The sequence below is a fragment of the Amphiprion ocellaris genome, chromosome 24, assembly GCF_022539595.1.
Source record: "Amphiprion ocellaris isolate individual 3 ecotype Okinawa chromosome 24, ASM2253959v1, whole genome shotgun sequence".
Taxonomy (NCBI): Eukaryota; Metazoa; Chordata; class Actinopteri; family Pomacentridae; genus Amphiprion; species Amphiprion ocellaris.
In genome coordinates this window covers 8,428,919-8,450,839 of record NC_072789.1, presented here as the reverse complement: position 1 = coordinate 8,450,839, position 21,921 = coordinate 8,428,919, and the positions used below count along the sequence as shown (strand labels likewise).

The 21,921-nt window shown below is 40.0% G+C and overlaps 1 protein-coding gene across 18 annotated transcripts in view; it reads left to right on the top strand.

Annotated features, from left to right (window-relative positions):
* The first annotated feature begins 2,961 nt into the window (after positions 1–2,961).
* LOC118469567 (glyceraldehyde-3-phosphate dehydrogenase-like) overlaps positions 2,962–21,921 on the top strand; it is a 127,907-nt gene continuing 108,947 nt past the window's right edge. For 13 of the 18 annotated variants that reach the window (XR_008600734.1, XR_008600735.1, XR_008600746.1 and 10 more), the window contains exon 1: positions 2,962–3,039. The gene's annotated coding sequence lies outside the window, so the exon portion shown is untranslated. The remainder of the gene's footprint in view (positions 3,040–21,921) is intronic. The other 5 variants (XR_008600747.1, XR_008600739.1, XR_008600744.1 and 2 more) reach the window with 5 other exon arrangements.

The window sequence follows — 21,921 nt, the reverse complement described above, 5'->3', positions numbered from 1 at the left end:
CTGTCGGAGATTCAATAAGTTGACAGAAACATTGTCAGCGCCGGGGTGTCGCTTTATATCGGAGCTGCCAACAAATCTGTCTTTGGGAAAATGGAAATGTATGTGTTAAGCACACCCAAGTGATGCAGGCCCACCCCCCCCTTCTAACTGAAACCCTCCCAGCAGCCCCCCTCCCTTGTTGGAGAGTCGCTCCTCCACAAAATGATCATGGTTGTGTTCGGGAGCATTCATCTTGATTATACAGACAGAAATGCTTTGATAATGATCTGCGGGAGACGGTCGTCAGAAGTTTGTCAAAAAACACTAAATGTCAAATCCCCGGCGGTGGTATCTAACTATCTGGTGGTGTCACACAGCCTGTCTCACACACACACACACACGCACACACATGTTCAAACACACACACTTAGATTTGGCCAATGAGACGTATGCCTCTTATTGCCTCCCACTGTATTGCTGTGCTGAGAGATGGAGTGGAGAGCACGCAGCTGCAGACCTACAACAGCAGCGTTTGTTAGGTCATCTGGCACAAATACACTGCGGGAAAATGGAAACACAATTTGATGCGAAGCCGTCGGAGCTGTTTGTGCGCTTGTTGTGTAACTGTGTTTCTGTCAGAGCGCGTGAGAGATGTTGGTTCCAGTGGATTCCAAGCTTAACGTGAAATCCACGTTGCATTTCTATACATGCCGGCATGCTGTTGCTGCACCCGTGGCTCTGGATTGTAAATTTTAGATGTCAAATGTCATCTGACAAACCGATAGAGAAGTCTGGAAACGTTTGGAAAATGGAAAATGGAATAATTAATGCTAACTGACCATTTATGTGCAACAAGAGAAAACAACATTTGAAAGGGGAAAAACTAGAATTTTGCAGAAGGAAATGTTTAAATGGGCTGCACAGTGGCTTAGTGGTTAGCACTTTCGCCTTGCAGCAAGAAGGTCCCTGGTTTGCGTCCCGGCTTTCCCGGGATCTTTCTGCATGGAGTTTGCATGTTCTCCCTGTGCATGCGTGGGTTTTCTCCAGGTACTCCGGCTTCCTCCCACAGTCCAAAAATATGCTGAGGTTAATTGATTATTCTAAATTGCCCGTAGGTGTGAATGTGAGAGTGATTGTTTGTCTTTGTATGTAGCCCTGCGACAGACTGGTGACCTGTCTAGGGTGTCCCCTGCCTTCACCTGAGTCAGCTGGGATAGGCTCCAGCCCCCCACGACCCTAGTGAGGATTAAGCGGTGTATAGATAATGGATGGATGGGATGGGATGGAAATGTTTAAATTTTGAAACTACAGCCACCAACTGCTTTGTGACAGTTATTTTTCTTTTATTTAATTTGTCCATCATAGGAGGCTTAGTGGTTAGAGTTGGTAAACAATGAGAATTTTGAGGGTTTAGCTAGTAAAGGGACACCATGACAAAGACTTTTATGGTGCTTAATGACTTCTGGCCAGCACACGTTTTATTAAATGGAGTCAAGTTCAATATCAGTGCATGACCAGGACAAATTGTGCTGATTTATATTATCAGATTAACTACTGATTAAAAACTCCTACAAATAACATATTGTTAGTCGTTAAAATGTCAGTTCAACCAAGAAATCGAAAGTTATTTTTCTTGACGAAACCACTTGTAACAAATTACACATTCAGTGACCGCCTGAAAAGTTGAAAATCCAATTTTTTTTTTTCTGTTTTTAAAGTTTATGACTCCATTTACTAATGAATATATGCCTTTTCAACCAGCTGGCAGGTTATGAAGTTCCGAGTGTTTATTAAAACTTGACTTGAGTCACACGATCCCACAGGTTGTAAACAGACCTACAATTTCATAATCTCTTTTTGTGTGTTCGTTCAACCATGGAAAGCTGAGGCAGGAAGTCTGTGTGTGTAAACCATGATGGATGTTTATAAGCCACAGTTTGGGTCATATTTTACTGTTCAGCTTGTTTTTCTCTTTGTTTGACTGACCTGGAGGATGATTTACAACCTGTTTGCTGCTCTTGGCTTCTCATGCTTCTTCTGTCACGCTTTGTCCTTGTATCAGTGTCTCTAAATACCCACATCTCTGCTATTAAGTTAGTCAGTAAGATGGTACTGATAGAATTTCTGCCTAAAACAATATATATTTAGAAAATCAGAGGCTTCAATTGTATAAATCTAGAATTATGCTTTAGTGTTATCTTATTTTGTTACAGTGCATGTGAACATATTGAATAATCTAATAATATTCAACACAAATTGAATCCTTCTAGCACTGTTTTAGGCTTTATTTTTCAGCATAGCAGGTTTAGAAGGAATTTTAATTGTAGAAAATCACCAAAATTGCACCATTTATCAAATTCAGACACTGTAACAACAAAAAGAATTATCAGATTATTAACTTTTCAGCAGGGAAATGTATCAAATCTGAGCTTAAAACTGTGACATAGAAGTCAAATTTAAAAATTCACCAAAAAACCCCCCAAAAAACCCTCAACAAGACGAGCTATACTCACGAGTTGCTCAACTGTGACTAATAGTCATGTGGCAAAAAAGAAATCAGGAACTGCTTGGCTGAACTGCAGGCAGTGTTTACACAGAAGAGAGAGGAGTGTGGAAACAAATTAGAGAGTTTAAGAGGAAAATAAAAGGTATAAGATGAATACAATAAGAATAGCATGGTTCAGAAACAGTATACCCCTTTTTTCCAGTACTTGTGACACCTGTGTTTCCATTGAGGTTCAGGATTTTATATTGCAGTGAAAAATGAGCCCACAGTGAGGAAAAATGCCACTGGAGTGAAAAAACCCAGAAACTGCTTATGGTTTAGATGGTTAAGGAAGTTAATTTTGCCACCAGCTGACTTTTATTTTGTGAGTTTGTGTATTAAAGCCATTTTAAATGATTAAAATGATTCCACAGATTCCAGAAACGCATTAAAGCTCATGCTTTACCTGTAAAAAGAGTAGTTTTACCAACCTTTATTCTCATTTACTTCCATGCTCAGGTCATGTGATGGCAGCTTAAAGATCACTGGGACGGATGGTGAAGCTCCTACTTTAGGTAAGATTGATGTGATTTCTCTTTCTTCCACATGCAACAAGAAAATAGAACCATTTTGGGCATCCATTTAGCATTTACTCATTTAAATCGTATTCAAATCCTGTCAGTCACTCATCTTCTAAACTTTCATCCTTTTCCAAAATCCTGTTTCGGGTGCATCGTCTTTAGCTTCTGCCTCATGCTGCTTCTCAAACTGACTTGTGTTCAGCTTAAAGCTAGAAATATTGCACAATTCAGAACCAAATATTAGATGTTTTTTGTCATATGTGACTGATACCTTTAAAAAAAACTTGGATAAGTCATGCGAAATTGAGGAAAATTTGAAATTATTGTTGTCAATGTGATGTAAAATCTCAACGTTCTGCCTCAATGCTAACCTGACAGGAGCGTATAATGTGACTACAGGCGCCACTTTATATATTTATACATGTAAAATACAACTCAGTCTGCCTTTGTCTGCCTACAGAATCGCTCTGTCACACACGCACACACACACACAGTGGAAGCAGCTTTATAATTTAAATGTTAATGGCATCACAGGTTTCACTTCCTCAGTCGGTGGCTTTGGGAAGAGTCGATCGCGTTCACAAATGCCGCCTGGCAGGTACTAAACGGTAAACGAGTGGAATTCTTCTTTAAAATGCTAATGAGGGCCCGCTCTAGCCTTGAATGTGTGTGTGTGTGTGTGTGTATGAATGAATACACTTCACAGCCAGGCGGCCACTGTATATGCATGAGTGCTTGTGTGTGCATTTGCAGCTCTAAATGAACTGCCAAGCCTCCAATGCGATTATGCTATGTGACCTTTTAGCGCTGCTGACATAATGTACAGGATTTAGTTCATTATTGAGGAGCCTCATGCAACACATGCTGTTTATTTTTGACAAGCGAGATCACAAGAAAGCCAGAAAAGAGCTCTTTTTTTTTAGCGTACGATTGAAGCTCTTGCGGAGTTTTTGCGAGGCCCGAGGTGCCCGTTTCTTGCTCGTGTGTTTGTTTTGCTTCCACATATGGCCGCTGTGGCCGCCGTCGCCGACAGCCTCCCCGGTTTCCCGGCGAGCAGGCAAACATCTTGGTACAAACGTGGACCGACCCTCCCTTTGGCTGACGTCCAAACTCCGTCTCGCGTCTACTGGGAGAACAAGAGGAGAAATGGAACAACTGGTTTTAATGAAACAATTACAAGACACTAATTATTATGTTAATGTTTTGCTACTATCATCAGCCACCGCTAACAGCCTCCTGCACCTAGAGGTTCAGAGCCTGCCGAGTGTGTGCTCCGCTGTGTGCTTTTTCCTTTTCAGCTAGGTGGGAAGATGGACGTTTTTCAATAGGCAGCTGTGTGTACGGCAGGAATGTGTTGAAATGTAAAAAGGGCCACAAAGCGCCGGCTGTTGTCATTGAATGTCAGGTACATTAATTCCCATAATGCTCAGCGCAAATAAATTAGCAGCGGGGTTGCCAGTGATTCAAAGCCATCAGTTTTAGGTGTGTGTGTGTGTGTTTGTGTCATGGGCTCAGGAGACAGGCCTGCAGGCGAGAACACACACATACAAGCAAATAAACACATGCATCACGCAGACACATGAATACACACATGTAAACACATGCATCACAGGCTGCACACACACTCACACACACACACACACATGATAAGCAGCAGCGCACCGCCGAGGCCATTGTTAATGCAGCAGCAGTCGTACATGTGTTGTGCATTAAAGGATAATTCCGGCTTCCTGCTGCGCAGAGAAGCAACCAGGTGAGAGTGTTTGATGACGCTGATGCAGCCAGTGCTGACATTTATTTACAGATTTTGTGATTCCAGTTAAGCAAGAAATGCCCTTGTGAATATTTAATAGTTGTGGGTGATAAGACAGTCGTGATGTGTAGCGCTGATTGACACTGCAGAAGATAGTAGTTCAAAAAAATGTTTGGTAGTTTGATGTAAGGGTTATTCCATCTTGAATTATCAGGGGCCTTCTGCTCGACCATGGATACTGTGGAATTTTAGATTGTTTTAAGTAATCAAATACTTTCTGAGCTCATTTTTGAGAAAATTTCCCATTGACCCATTTTCAGCATGTTGAAATTTGGCACAATTTTTATACGACGATCTCAAGAACTATGAAAGGTAAAATCCTGAAATTTCCACTCTTATTTCTCATCATGTCATTTATTCTGAATCTATACTATTGGACAAGCAAATCAAATAAATTCCCATTACGGAGAAATTGAATTGTGGAAAAATAAAAATAGAAAATGAAGACGTCATGAAAAGTTTCGTCATTGAGGTCACATTAACAAATTTTAAAAATAGACTACTGATATTGTCTGAACCATATGTAGCTACATTTTACAATAATATAAAACAAAACATATGGAGTTATCTTTATTGTCAAATACTTGGTCACAAAAATGTCAAAAAAACCTTTTTATAACTGACTGAGCAGGTATGACAAGTTGTACCACAAAAATGGAAAAAAATGCTAGATCCAATTTCAAAATGGTCATCAGAATATAACTAAAAATATACTTTTTTCCTAAAATATGTGCATGCGTTTTATTTTTGGAAAATCTAGCTTGAAATTTAACCCTTGAATGCATCAGATGTAAATCGCTATGGAAGCACATCATGAAAACAAAGTTCAATAGCATGTAGGGCTGAGGCTAGCGATTAATTTCTGGATTAATCGACTAGTTTGTTTGGTCTATAAATGTCAGAAAATGGTTAAAAGCGCCCACAAGTTGTCCACAACCCAACGATATTCAAATTACTGTCATAGAGGAGGAAAGAAACTTGGAGCTGGAAAAATTACACGAACCAGTTGACCGATTATCAGAACAGTTGAGCAGTTAAGAGCTGATTAACTGATTGATCGAATAGTCGTTGCAGCTCTAGTTGTGTGAACGAACTTATCAAACCTTTTAATAATTGAGCTCCTTCGTCCTCCATTGCTCCACCCATTTCTGGAAATATGCCAAGGCATGCTAGTCCGCTGCCGCCTCCGTCTACACCCACAGATCTGTTTTGATGGAGGTTTCAGGCGCATTTCTAAGATGGTCTTTGTGGTCTAAAAACGTCCACAAACTTCCTCCTCCACCTCAGTGACGTACTTCCTGCAGCCTCCTTCTGTTCTGACAGATTTGACGCTCCTGTCCAGTAATAGTCGATCCAAACTACCATGTTTGAACCATAACCTTCTTCAACTTGGTCGCCCTCCATGCATGTCAAAGTTGTACTTATGTGAAGTGTATGAAGGTAAGATGATTCCTTATCCCACCCTTATTTGTGCGTTTTTCATAGTTGTGTTTGCATCAAAATGAATACCTGTGCACCTTGATAAACAGGCTAAATTAATTCAATTCAATTTAAATCTTTTCTCTGCTGGTCTTTATTTTTAATTCAATGATTCTCAACATAGACTTAAACAAAACATTTTTTCTGTGAGTCAAAATCTGCGGAATCTTCATCTTACAGCTGCTTCTTACATTGTTGATTTGCTGCCAAACTACTCACATTGAAGATGACAGACTTGTTGCTTTCTCACCTCTACTACTCTATTAACTTCTTTATCTTCGTGGCTGGACATCACTAGTAGAAGGTGAGAAAATGTGTTTTTTTTTTTTCTGTGCAGTTGGGGTGAAGTGACCCTTTAATTAAAGCAGTTGACTCATGAGACACTGGGTTTTTGTGCCCATTATCGCACATTGTTTGTTGCCGTCGCTGCACTCTCAGCCAGGTCTCCTTCAGAGCGAGCGTTTGTTCTTTTTTATTCTCGGTGGGACTACCTGGCTGAATGATGGGTCCATGAAAGCAGCAACAATGTCCCAGACTGTCTGCCATAAGTCAGTGAAAGAGGTGATTCATGAACAGTGGGCAATAGGTCTTGGCTCGGGCTCTTTGATTGAAACCTGTTTAGCAACAACTGCTAATTTCATTACATGGTGTCAGCGCACACTGAGCGGCTCCTAAAGGGCCCGCTTTGAACTCTCGGGGCCCAAACAATGACACGGGCCAGTCGGGGGGCCTGATGGGAGTGTGACGGGTCGGCGGTGGGTGGAAAAACAAAACCTCCCCCTCAAAAAAAAGGTTTTTCATAATGCTGAAGTCTGTCAAATATTTTGATATGTCCCACACACCATGGTGCAGCTCCTCCTGGGCTTTTTGCCTTTCAGCGGGGGAACAATTGACTTTCTTCACGATCAAGTCGTTCGCCTCCCCGCCTCCAGGCAAAACCTTTCATGAGGAGCCATGGCTTGCCGTTGCAGCTGTTCCGCTGGGGTTCTTCCCATGGACACCGGGGATAAAAACTCTTTGAGGAAGCTACTTCAGTTGTGTGGCCTTGCAGGTTTCTCTCTCTCTTTTTTTCTTGCTCCCTCTCATCAAATGCTGGCTCAGAAGAAACTTTTGGGTTGTTTTTTCTTTGTTGGACTGAGCTGGAGATTTTTTTTTTCCTTTGCTTTTTGTCTTTGGTAGAGTGAAGATACATCACAATGATTCATTCTTGCGAGAGATTCAAAATCTGAATTTCCAAAGCTTTTGTGTCACCAAAATTATGCAATATTGATGGTTATTCAACAATCAAACATGATTTCTTTTTAATATTAGCAGTGCCGTCGGCCTTTATTAGAGATGAGGGTGGAAAACTTAAGACAAGATTGTTGCTTTGTGTTCAAGTTCTATGCCTTTAAGCTATGTTACATAACTGTATCAGATGTACATTTTTTGCTATATATATATATATTTTTTAACAGTGTGCAAACCAGATTTTTCGTAATACTAGTAAAATCCATCAAATATTAGCAGCGTTTCAGGTATTTTCTCAAATTTAGGCTGAAAATCTAAAGACAAGGTTACAGGTTTGGATTCTAGAAAGGACACAACTGTGGTTTTCAGTTCTGAGGCTAAATGCTCCGTGTAATGACTGTAAGATGTACATTTTTTTTAATAGCACGCTATCCAGATTTTTCTCAGTAAAATCCTTCAAATATTTGCAGTGTTCTGGGTATTTTCTTACACTTAGGGTGGAAATCTTGAGACAAGATTGCCTCTTAAGATTCAAGTAAAGGACACAAAGGTGGTTGTTAGTTTTATGGCTAATAGCTAGGCTAACTGGAGGATGTACATTTTTTGCTGAGTGTGAATCAGTTTTTTCTTAAATCAAGTAAAATCCATCAAATACTAGCTGTGCTATAGATGTTTTGTAAAAATACTGGTGGAAATTCTAGAAAAAGATTGCTTTTTTCACTTCAAGTAAAGGAAACAAGCGTGTTTTTTTTAGCTTTATGGCTAATAGCTAGGCCAAATGACTGGAGGAAGTAATTTTTTGCTTGTGAACCAAATTTTTCTTAAATCAAGTAACATACATCGAATACTAGCTATGCTATAGACATTTTATGGAAACAATGGTGGAAATTTTTGGAAAAATTTGCTTCTTTCAGGTCAAGTGAAGGACACAAGGGTATTTTTTTAGTGTTATGGCTAATAGCTAGGCCAAATATCTGCAAGAGGTACATTTCTTTGCTGTGTGTGAGCCAGATATTTCATAAATCAAGTGAAATCCATCAGATACCAGAAGTGCTTTGGACATTTTCTTTAGTAAAGGGTGGAAATCTGAAGACAAAATTGCTGCTTTCGGTTCAAGAAAAGAACACAAGGTTGGTTTTCTGTTCAAAAGCTAAGCTAAATCACTGTGTGAGATGTTTGTTTTGTTTTTTTAAATCAAGTACAATCCATCTATCTAGCACTCCAAGTATTTTCTCAAAGCAAGGATGGAAATCTTCAGACCACTTTGCTGTTTTAGTTACTGGAAAAGGGATACAATGTTGATTTTAGTTCTAAGGTTAAAAGCTAGGCTAAATGACTGCAAGATGGATGTTTTTTTTACAGGCTTTGCACCTGATTTTTCTTAAATCAAGTTATACTGTCAAATACTAACAGTTCTATGTCTGTTTTCTGGAAATCAAACTGGAAAATTTAAGACAAGATTGGTGCTTTAGGTTCAAGAAAAGGACACAAGGGGGATTTTCAGTTCTAAGCCTAAAAGCCAGGCTAAGTGACTGTAAGATGTATTTTTTTTTTTTTTTTGCTGCATTTGAACAAGATTTTTCTCAAATCAAGTGAAATAACTGAAATACTAGCAGCTCTATGGGCATCTTACGCCAAGCTTGCTGTTTTAGGTTCAAGTAAAGGACAGTAAAGGGTTGATTTCCAGTTCGAAAGCTTCACTGAACGTCTGTACATTTTTTGCAGCGTGTGCAACTTTTTACAGCGTGCAGACACCCTCTGTAGCAGAACTGCAGACTTTCAGAACATGCACCATGAAGGTAACTTTGTAAAGTTCACTGTGGATAGAGGAGGCATATGAATATTCATGAAAAATTACCCCAGCTCGCCGTTGCTGATAGCGGGCCCTTTTCTGCCATGGTATTAGGCCTGTAAAAGAGATGAAAGGCTTGCGAACCATCCCCACTTCCTTGGCCTTATACTGGGACACAATGGCCAACCAGCCGCTCAATTAGTCTGCCATCTTAGACTGACTGTTTGACAGGTCTAGCTAATTGTTAATCCCGCCATAACTGTTGCTCGGAGTAATTAATCATGTAACAAAAGGGCTCTCAGCGAGGCAACCCCACCACTGCGGATGTGTGTCAAACCAGGAGGCGAGAGCTAAGAAGCATCAGTAAAGGTTGTCCAATTTGCAGCTGAGGTTGATCAACAAATATTTAATCTTCATTTGCGGCACCTTAGTGGCGTCGAGCGTCCACGTTGCGTGTTTTTTTTCCCCCCGGATGTAAACAAGTGTGAGATCTCCTGGCTTATGTAAATGGGAGCCCCACAGGAACGGGTTGCAGGGGTCAAGTACCATTCATCATGAGATGGAGTGTCATTTTCCCCACTTCATACACAGGCAGCTGCTTAAGAGGACCGAGAGAAAAGGAGGTATTCTTTGAGGGTGGAAGAAAAGGCAGAGCCGAGCACAATCCCGGCTTCAGAGAGGAGATGGCGAGGAGGTGGGGGGTTCGAACAAGAAACACAAGGTGCCACTGTGTCAGAATTCAAATGTGAGCACAACCGGTGATGTCATTCACCTCCCCAACCCCACCTCGAGTCATAAGACGAGTCCACATTCCTGGGAACGGGAAACGGACACAAAGAGCCACCGTGTTTTGCAGTTTAGCAATACTGTGACCCATAAGTGATTTCTTTTTTCCCCCCGTCGGTGTGTCCAAACGATGATTAATATCTGTTTTCTATCTCTGTTGCAGCAGCAAACAAGAGCATCTCTTGTTCAGATGCTAAGAGGAATTCGAGGCTTCCAGGCACTGGGAGCTCATAAAGGCCAAATTGGATAATTTGAGGGAAAATGAGCAGAGGTCGCAGCTCATCTCCATTTTTGTCATTTGTCCTTTGTCAGATTTAAAGATAGGCACGCAGGAGAGGAGATGTGCCGTCCATGGAAGGTTCAGGGACCTTTCTGAGTTGCATATTTGAAGAAGGAAAAGTCTCCTGCTTTATTTGTCCTTTGTGAGCAACAATCAGCAATCCGACACACGGAAAAAGGAAAACCTGGTGATTTGAGCGACAAAACAAAAGCCTCCAGGGAGCCACTGGTCGTCCCGCCGGCAGCCCGGCCGGACGACCTCCACCACCGCCGCACAGGACCAAAGCACAATACCACACACAAAAACCTGCAGACAATAAACAGAAACAGTAGGAATCCTTCCCTAATTTGACTTGCTCCACAGGTGGCCACCAGCTGCTGGCGAACAGGTTACCAGGGGCCCCAACAGAGGAGCTGGGATTTTCATTTTAACTGGAACAATGGGCAACTGCTCAGGTCCCATAACCGGGAGGTCGTTTCTTTCTCCTTTCTCTTTTTTTTTTCTGTTTTTTTGATTTGGCAGTGCCTGGAGGTAAGTCGCAGCTCCACGGCAGCAGACAGTGAGGTCTTTTGTCTCAACGTCTGTGCACAGAAATGGGGGCTATCAGAAAATTCCCCCCGTCTTAGTTCACATGATTCAATGAGAGCCCTGTGTGTCAGTCGGAGGGCTGTTCTTTTCTTGTCTATTCACATTGTACACCGGAGGGAAAGACCCGCCGAAGGCCTGCTTTTACTCATCCAGCAGGACAACAAACTCGGAATCCATTTAACTCACAATTACTCGGCTTTTCGTGCAGAATGGTTCCTTCAGTTGTTTGAAATCTGCTCTTCCACGTCGGTCTTGTTACCTCGACAGGAGCCCCGATAAACAGCTAGAAAAACAGTCTTTTGTCTTCCAGTTCTGGCTGAAGATTCACAGGCAGGCACATGGTCAGATTCAAGGAACTTGTCTCCTCTCGGATGAAATATGAATCTTCACAGAGGATGTCTTGCAGGCAGAAGGGGCTTTTCCAATTATCCCCTGACTGGATCTTGTGCGAGGAAAACCAGACTGTACTCCTGAGGCAAAAACAGACACCTGACCATCCAATGAGTGGAAGCAAGTTAGCTTAAGTAATTGCCGTAATGTGAGCGCAACATCTTACTCAAGGAATCCACGAGAGTCTATTCAGACGTGGGAACAATCCTGGACGGGGAAAAAGTGCCACAAACTGCACAGCGTTAAATAATCCAAGACTTTTTCAAGACATTAAAATCTGCTGGCAACCACTGGGATTGCACCACCATCACATAGCTGGCACTCCAACTACAATGAACAATTTGTTTTATGCAAATTGAGAGTGATATTGTCCAAAATTACAAGGAGAATTGTTGAATTTTTCATTGAAACATTCTTGGAAAGAAACAATTTATGCTGGCAATTACAAAAAAACGGTGGTTGCTGGCACGCGGCGTGTTGATTGGGCGCTGCTAATGTCCATTCTGCTTGATTTAGAGCAAAGTTTTCTGTCTAATCAAGCCACACACAAAGTGAAATAGAGGAAGAATTGCTTAATCTGAATGAGAGTCAATTAATTTTTCTGCAGCAGTTCAACAAGAAAAACTAAACTGATGTTTCTTTTGTGTTGAAGCGGCAGGAAAGAACAGCTGGAGGCCAAATGCTACCCTAAAAATGTCTTCGAGTTGTGTTTTTGATGGAAATCCTTCATCAGGTTTATAAAAGAGGGTGCGATTTCTATTGTATTCTGTTCTGTTCATCAGATTAATATATCAATTAAGATTTCACACGTTCTTTCAGTATCTTACAATTGGATTTGGGAAAATTAGAAAATGCTTTCCAATTTAGTTTGCCATGAGTTGACTGAAAGAGCCCAGTGGATTTGCCAATCTCTCCAACCGTGATGCTTGTTTAAAAGTGTCCAATGTTCAATTTCTGGCTTCTAAAGCATCACTTTTAGACTTATTTACACTAAATTCACTCTGAAACAGTCAGTATCTTTGGAAATGTCATGCTCTTCACTATAATTCAAGGTTTTTTGAAAGGATTTGGGTTTGGTTTTGCCCACAGATGTTACCGATACTGGAAAATACAATAATGACTGCACTTTCTATCGATATTTCACTATTTATTCACGTTTCACCATGCTGAATGTATCGTTCAACAACTTGCTCTTCTGGTCACTGTTTTCGAGCCATGCTGCATTTGTTTTATTGATCCATCATATTTCATTTTCCTCTCAGCCTCTCTAATTTGTTTCCATACTTGTAACCTATCCGCCTTTTGTAAACACTACTTGCAGTTCATCCGAGTGGTTCTTGAATTTTGTCGCACGAGTCACAAATGATTTCATAGACTTAAATCTGGTGCAAACGGTTTATTGTTGGAGAATTAATGGAGTAGACATGTAGAATCAAGTGTTTCTGATGAAATATATAATTTCTTGCTTAAATTTTGTTAATTTTTATGACAAAGCCACACGTCACACATGATGCATTCAAGGACTGTAGGATTCTTACTGTTTTTACAGCTTCTAGTTTTAAAATGGTTTAATTTTGGCAATTTTTAAATATAAAATTAAAGGCATCAGAGATGTTCTAGATGTCTTAGCTTTGGATTGTTGGATTGAAACGCAGAAAATTATCCCTTCATTAATTGTCCTACCTGCTCTCAGGCATCAAACATCTAATTTTTGGATTCTAAAGCATTATTTTATACAAAATTTTTATATAAGCATATCTGAACTGTATAAATCGTGTCGTGTCTTTCGAAATTTAAGGTTCTTTACTGTAATTCCGGGTCGCTGGGAGAAGGTTTTGGGTTAGCTTGACCATGTCACTTGAGTTTCTCTGTCAAATTACATTAAATAATTGGATGACTTGCAAATAAAGCTACTATACGTGGTTGTAGTGACACAGAACCAACATTAGGTTGATGGTGCAGACGTGTTCAGAATATACTAAAAGCTTCAGAAATAAATGGAAGGCAATCAGATTATTGCCTGTAACCACCGGGGTTCTGCAACTGTTAATTTATGTGTTTTTATTATTATTTTCTATATTCTGCCCTGACAGGGGCTCAGCTGAGTCGTGGCAGCAGCGTGTCGTCCCTCGTAGTCACCTTAAACCTTGGTCAGGGTGCTCAGCCTGTCCTCCTCCCGGCGCCCGAAAATAAAACTTTCATCTCCCTCGTCATCACATCCTGAACTTGCCCCCATGTCCCTTCATTTACATTCACACAGCTGATGTTTGTTGTGAACAGGCGCTGTCAGAGAGGATAAAGAAAGGTTACCTGGTGGCTGAGAGCGAGATGCTTTACACCAGCAGATTTATCCACACTGATGTTTTGATGTCACCACCGGCTGCTCGGGGCACTTTGCTGTTGCAACGAACCAAACCCCAATCAAATCTTTGAAGTAGTCATGTATGCATAAGCGCCGTCTACCTTAATGCTAAATAATTAGCAAGCGCGGCTCACTGGGATTGCTACCTCAGGGCTAAACTTGCTTTTCCTGCTTTGATCATTACGTTAATTAAATCTGGCTCCCTTGACAGGTCGAGGGCTAAAAAACAGGTAGGTGTCATGGGCACCTCGGCGCAGACAGAAGCACCTGGTGTGTTTGAGCGCTGCAGCTGTCAGCGGCGATGCCTTAAGAGTCAGACGGCGGTGGCGTTAATTCGAACCGATGTCCCAAAAGGGGAGGGGAGCGGCTGAGTCGTAAGACACCCCGATCCTCCGCTCTGGAGGCAGGCGGAGGCTGCAGCTTCGCGGCAGCTTTGGCCAGAGGAGGAAAGAAGTCATGTTGTCAGACCTCAGTGTCAGCTCGCGTCATAACCAGCGCCTGGGGGACAAATTAGAAGTGTGTTTCGAGAAATGTGTCAAAAGTGTTCTCGGTCCACATCACAGCGGAGAAATCGTGCAAAGAGGGACCTAAACCAAAGTCAAATGCCAAGGGGAGTCAGAGGAGGGGACTCACCTATGATTTATTCAGATCAAAATGGCTCCAAACGATGAATAATTACACATCTGCGCATCCATGTGTAGTCTTTTAATGTAATTACTCATGTAGAGCCTGTATGGGAGGTCAACACACACTGTAAACACATCGTGGTGAAACAACTTTAACTCTCAAGGCACTCATCATGGTTAGTGTACAAACACTGCTGCAAAGGTCAGAGGCCTCGTGAGTGTAGGTTTGGTTGCAACCGCATCCACTATGTGAATGCCATGTTCTGGATGTGCTCATATTTATGGTATCTCACACCAGGGAGCTTCCTGGATCAGAATAAGCCTTCAGGAGGTTTGACAGTAAACATGAGCAGTCTCCGTGAAGCTAAAGTGTTACCTTATCTGACGGAAGTCTGTTTTTGCGGGACGATATTCTCAATTCTAGTTATTTTTAAGGTGGCAGTTGATGCCCAAAAGTTCTTCCATGCAGGAAAAACCTCATATTGCCCTTGTTTATATATCATAAGAATGTTACATTTAGTGTGTAGCATGTTAGGATGATTGTTAGCATTAAAACACGGAGTAAAGGGTGAATGTTGTTTTCAAGCGGTGCATTTGGAGCTCAGGACGGCCTTTTTGTAGTCTGACAGGCAAAACCGAGGGCATATTTAGTCCAATAAACATTAGAGTCTGAAATTCAGCCCGACTTTAGAGCTTAACCATCTTCTTTTTGCCAAATTTGAGGGCCAAAATGTGCAACGACACAAAGGTATACATTCTTTTTATGTCATTAATTGTTGATCATTAGTTTGTAGATGCAGATTCCCCCATTGGTAGTTATTTTCATTACGAGATCCGCCTACATGCAGTCTCGAAACATTACATTTCAAAGCATCCTAACTTGTGTATGAACTTGCTAAACCCAGCAAAATGGCTTGAACCCAACAAGCTGAAACCTGAGAGTCAAAGTAATAACTTGAAGTGATAGATGAGTATTTTTGCATTATTGTTTTCTGAGCTCATCTGAAAAGTGACGTCTAAAACCCCCAAACTTGCTAGCAGGTTTTAAAGGTGTTTTGTTTTGAAAAAATCGCCAAAATTACAGTATTTACCAGATGCAGAAACAGAAAAAAACAGAAACAATTTTTGAATTTTTAACTTCCTGGCAGTCCTCAAACTAATTGTTTGTCTTGTGCAATTCCATTGGACATTATTTTTAAAAGAATGTTCTGAATTTAAACCATCTGGTGGTTCTGGAATTACTCATGTGTGGCGTGTCGTTGGGAAACTTCATCAAATGTAACCTAAAATTGTGTTAATTCATCATAGTTGGAAAAAAAATCACTAAAAATTAAGTGTTTGTTCGAAGTAGATTCTGTCTAAAACAAAAAAATTCTGTGCTTCTTGACGCAACCATAAAATCATTCGTGAGTCAGCTGCGATCAACAGTCACAAGACAAAAAATTTCGGTTGAACTGCAGGCTGTATTTGCATGGAGCTGATAAGAGACAACACTGCAATGTGCAATTTCAAATTTTCTCCACAATAATATGGAAATATTAACCCTTCTGAACAAGCAGTGTTTACACAGAGCATGGAAATAAATTAAAAATGTAATTACTAAACTATCTATAGCATGTAGAGTCACCATTTTTTTGATCCAGTATTTATAACACCTGTGGGAAAAATGCTGTATGTGTTGATTCTATTTTCAATTCTTGAAATAATTGAGAAGTTCTACTTTCTTTTTGCTTTTTAAATTATTTTTGGCATTTTACCTCATCATGCTGTGTTTTCGATATTCCTGAGTTCTCTCTCCTTCTAGTCATGGTTGTTTCATGTTGCAGTGAAAAATGAACCAGCAGTGAGGAAAAATGTGACAGAAGTGACAACAAAGGCTCCTGAGTGTTTCAGAAAGTTTGCTCAGACTACTGCTGTAACACTTTCTTATATTTCAAGTGTTGAAAAACAACAAAGATGCTTTAAGTTAGGAAGTGTCGACTATATTTCGTCCACCCTTCTTCTAACTGCTGGATGTGGCTACGTCCTGCACAGAAGCAGAAACGTCTCCCTGTCCACGGTGGAAATAAGGCAAACAACATTAATTTCATGTGAAATAATCTAGATTGTGTTTGTTGGATGTGCTCGCGTTGAAAAAGGACTTTCTGCCTGAGCCCAGCGGCCTTTCCTCCACATCCTCATCCAGCGCCCCACACCACAGAGCGTTCAGTAGTAATTAGTGTCTTCAATATGTTTAACCATCCCACATACCTGTTTAATCAAACCATTTTCTGGGCATGTATTCAACCTTCAAAGGCAGCGTTTGAAAGGGACTCGGAAAACACAAAAGCGAGTCGTCTCTGAAGCTCCTTTTGATCTAGATCATTAACGTTTTGGAATCAGAAGTTGACATAAGGCCCGGTTTTGTTGCCGCACTCCTGGATCCGTTTCTGTGCGGTGGAAGTTGAAGATGTTTGGAAAATTGCTCCGATTATAGTGTTCATGTGCCATTTGATACCGGTTCCAAGAACAAGGGGAGCCGCAGCCAAACCAGACTACACCAATAAGAGCTGGCGGAACTGGCCGTCCTTTCATAGACCACATGGTCTCTTTACCGAGTGGACACATTTTATTATCATGGTAATGGACTTTGTAATTCCGGTGTGAACAGCCCCACCCTGAGAGAGCTCAACACCAATTAAAGCCGAGAGTGTCGAGGAACAATAGTTTACTAGAAGGGGAGAATCTAAAAAGGCCACATCAACAAATGCTGCTGTTTTACCTTTTTTAGTTTCCACTGCAGCCCGCCGCCAACATACATTCAGGCTTTTTGGCGGCGCACTTCAAAGATTGCTTCCGCCGCGGAGAAGTTGTTGCATCGAGGGACGCGTTCAAAGCGAGCCGATGGGAGTTCTTCATCGCCCTCCAACAGCGACTTCAAATGACGACACAATGCGTTCTTGGACGTGGCGAAGAGGCCTCCCACACTGAAGCTCGCTCACTCTACCCAAAAAACCCTCCTTTAAAAAGAGCCTCGTCCAGCCTCTTTGAGGGAAAAAGCGCTCATCATCACATCATCAACGGACTCTCCTGTCTCTGCCTGCCGCCCGCGGGCAGCGTTTCTGAAAAAAAAAATCACAAGAAATTCATTTCCTCCCTGGATGGAAAATAACAAAGGCATTCCTCATGACAGGCCTCTCTTCCTGTCATCTGCAGGCCACAAGTCTCCTCATCTATTAATAGAAAACTCCTCCTCGCTGCTTCTTTATCACAACCAGACTCCCATCAGGTGATCTGATTAACAAATGGAGGTAGAGACACATAGACGGTGTGCAGCTTCCAGGAGGGGATGCTGTAGTGTGCTGCATTAAATATTCAGTTTGATTACTCTTTACTCAGTAGCACATTTCTGACCTAGTTCAGAGTAATTAGGTTTACACTGTTCAGCCACTTTAGTAAACAGGGATATTTCCTGGTGAGATAACGCTCCGTATCTGGGCTCAGAGCCTCAGCAGGGATTATGTTCGATCTGAAGGCGATACCTATCTGTTATGTTGATGTTTCTGCTTTAATAACACACTACGTCCCATCGGAGAAGCTCACAGTGGATTTTCTGGTGTCTTCACTTCGACTGTTGTGGCTTTAATGTGAAGGAGACGGCGCTAATTTCACCTCCAGTCTCCATTTTCATCAAATGACAAACATTAGCTTTGATTATTGTCTATCTGCGTCTGTTTTCAGAGTGCAAAAGGGTCAGTTTGTCCAATTTATAGCCAAAAAAGGAAGCTCTACTAGTTGCTCCAAGTCATATCTAAGTGAAAACTGTTGTTATTTGTGGATTATTCACAGAAACCCGGACACATTGTTGAATTTTCAAAAGAAACTTTCACTGCCGTTATCATTGATGTACGTCAAACACGATATATGCTTTACAGATGAAAAGTTCAGCAATGCATTAAGAGAACATCTACATTTATGTATTCAAGCTGCTCCTTAATCTTACGTAGACTTAAAAAAAATCTGCAAAAAAAAGTGTAAATCTGGCGGCAAGTGGGCGTGAAAAAAAATAGACAAAGCACAGTTTAATTCTGAAAAAAAGAAAAAAAACAAACATGGCAAAAACACATTAAGAACAGAACAATACATTCAATTATTGTAAAATAACTAATTCATATTTGTGAAAATACTGATTTTAATGTGGATTTTTTTTTACAGTTAACATGTAAATCAGTAGTTTTTTGAAATTTCCCCTGATATTATCTGTAATGTAACAAAATAAGGTAAATAATGAATAGTAAACAAAATAAATAAATTATCCTTTTTCAGTCCTTAGTAGAATTTTTCGCTCAAATAGCAGTAAACACCTGTGAAATTTTATTTGTGTTTTTTAGGATTAATATGAAAATGCATCTTTTTTGTGATTTTACTAATAAAATAATAAATTACCATTTATACATTTTTTTGATTTTTCAATTTTCTCTGCCATTTTACTAGATTTATTAAAACAAAATAAACCATTTGTTCAATCTTGAATATATATATATATATATATATATATATATATATATATATATATATATATATATATATATATATATACACACACACACAGACATAAATGAATACTTTTTTGTTTTACTACTCTGTAATTTAAATGAATCAAAACAGCAAAAATGGTTCGAAGAATTACAGCTTTTTTTTAACAGTGTACGTAGTCATGAAAAGACTTTAAAAATTCTACTTCTTCTTCTTCTTCTTCTTCTTCTTCTTCTTCTTCTTCTTATTATTATTATTATTATTATTATTATTATTATTATTATTTATCATTATTATTGTTGTTATTATTATTGTTATGGTTATTGTTGTTGTTATTATTATTATTATTATTATTATTATTATTATTATTATTATCATTATTATTATTATTATTATTTTACATTTAGACCAATAAGGACCTTAGAATTGGGAAAAATTACTTATTTCAGACAATTCTGATCCTAGCTTTACCAATATAGTTCAAAAGAGCTCCAAAGTGTAAGACAAAAAAAAACTTTACAAAATTAATTAGTTTGTTATTTAGTTGTTAGTGATGAAAAAGCGTGCCACTTGTTATATATTGGACAAAAATAAAGCATCATAATACCGTCGACTGCGTTATTCATTCATCATAAATGAACTAAACTGATCGAAATATACACAGTTTTATACATAAAATAAGTACACATAACTGCACATAACTCTCCAAAAATCATCATGATTGAGTGTCTCCTGGTTCTAATAGAGTAATTTAAAGTCTTACCCTTGATAATTGACCAACCTGATTTGCCTTTTTCAGGAAAAATGACATTTTCTCTTCATATGAGCAGGTGTAGCTTCATTAGCAGCTTGCAGGTTTGTGTTTGCGCCTCGTTCTTCAGCGTGTAAACACACATGAACTTGCTGCAGTTCAACCGTCAGCCATTTAAATAGTCAGACAGACAGACAGACAGTCAGCCGGACTGACGCTACAGTCGATCGTACACTAATATCTCGGGGCATCAGAAGCAGAACTAACAAGTTAAGCCCAAACATTGGGTTTGTGAGTGTGTACGCGGCAGTGGGGGCCCCATGCATACATCAAACAGAGACGGTCGGTCAATATTGGGGTATGGAGAATCAACACGCTTCTTTAAAAGGGGAGGCTTATGCTCAAACATCACAGTGGCAGTTTGCGGGGCCCGAGCGTTTCCCGAGGCCCGGATCGCCATTTCTCATTTGTTGCATTAGCAGGAAAAGACGGCGTACAAATAAAAATTTCCCTGAGCAAGGGAGGTATCTTTGCATACAAAACAAGGCTGTGTGTAATTTTCAACGGGCCGAGAGGGGAAATGAAAGCGTTGGAGGAGGAGGAGGGGAGAAATATGCACCTTCATCAGCGCAGCCGGGAAAAACACATTTAGGAAATTAGCATTTTTGAAATATTGTAAAGAGCTTTTTCCTAACGTGACATCGAAGAGAGGTTGGAGTTGTGATTTAATCATTCGGTTGGTTTTTATTCACCTGTCTTGGCGCGTTTGTCTCCACGTTCGCACAAAAAGCAGGAAGTTTCCGGTTTAGTCTCACCTGAAATGGCAGTTTTTATGAATCAGCCTGCGCCGTTCGGTTTTAAGGAGGAGGAATAAAATGTCCAATCTTTCTCCCGCCTCGCAAACAGATTCTGCTTTTACTTCATTTTTAGAAGCCCAGTTGAGCTTTATTGGCCAAACACACACACAAACACACACAAGCAGCGTTTCCTCTTTAAAATATTAAGACTCGGCGCTGATTGCCGCCACCTGCGTTATCACACAGGCGACTAAACAGATGCAGGAGAACGATCCGGGTGCAGGAATCACAGCTGAGACGTGGCACCAAATCTGGCAAAAAGCTAAAAGAATCTGTTTGAGCAGCAGCACAGAGGAGAATTCAGCGCTGACTACACATGTCTGCCAGCGGAGAGACATTTCAGACGTGCAGCGTGGTCGATATAAAGTGAGTGAAATGCTGCTTTCGGTGGCCCAACGTTGGGTCAGGACCTGCTCAAGGGTTTGCAGGATCCGTCTGAGGAGTCATACGGCGGTTAACAAAGAAAGGTTTGAATCATATCTGCAGGCCTCCTCATGCAAGTACGCAAGTCCAGCAATTAAAACCCTTTCATCTCTAGATTGTAGCAAACCCTTCCAGCAAGCCGCTCTTCATGTGGTCAAACTGGACTTTTTCAGATGTCGTCAGTTACATTTATCAGCGTTTATTTCGGACCACTTCGCACTAATGTCATCACAATGCAGCCCATAATATGCTGCCCAAACCAGCTGCTGGCAAAATGCATTTGAGCTGATTATTAAGGAATATTTTTACTGTTATCTACATCAGTGCAAACAGCTAAATCCAACAATCCCAATGTGAAATGCATGCTATTCTAAACAAGCGTGTATTTCGTTATTTATGGTTCCAAACGGAACCAAACTTGTTGGAAAAAAAGTATTACAATAAAAACAAACAGTGATTTAATGTATTTTATCCCTATTTTATTATACAATTTCAGAATTTTTTAAAATAGAAATGTGATTTTTTTTTAATCTATAAAGGCAGTTAAAATGCTTCTGCAAATTTATTGTATTTTTTCAAAAATATTTCCCTTTTGTTTAATAGATTAAATTCAAGTTTAGTAATGGAAATATATTTCTAAAATTTGATTAAATTAGTGGAAATTAACAGAAAAGCAAGTATTGGTTCTTTAATTTTATATAGGCGTGTTTGTTAAATGAGATATTTTTGAAAAACAGGAAAAATCCATAGAATTACAAAAAATTGACTTTGAATTTGCATATCTATTGTAAAATAATATTAAAAATCTGTGACTGTTACTTATTTAGTAAGTTTGGTTAAAACAATATTTAAAAATGTTAAAACTGATGATTCTGAGGTGATTTTCAAGCAAACAGACAGCAATTTTGCTAATTTAGTTAATTTTTGTCCCTTTTTTCTAAAATACGTTGTCATTTTTGCATTGCTGGATGGTTTTTCACATAT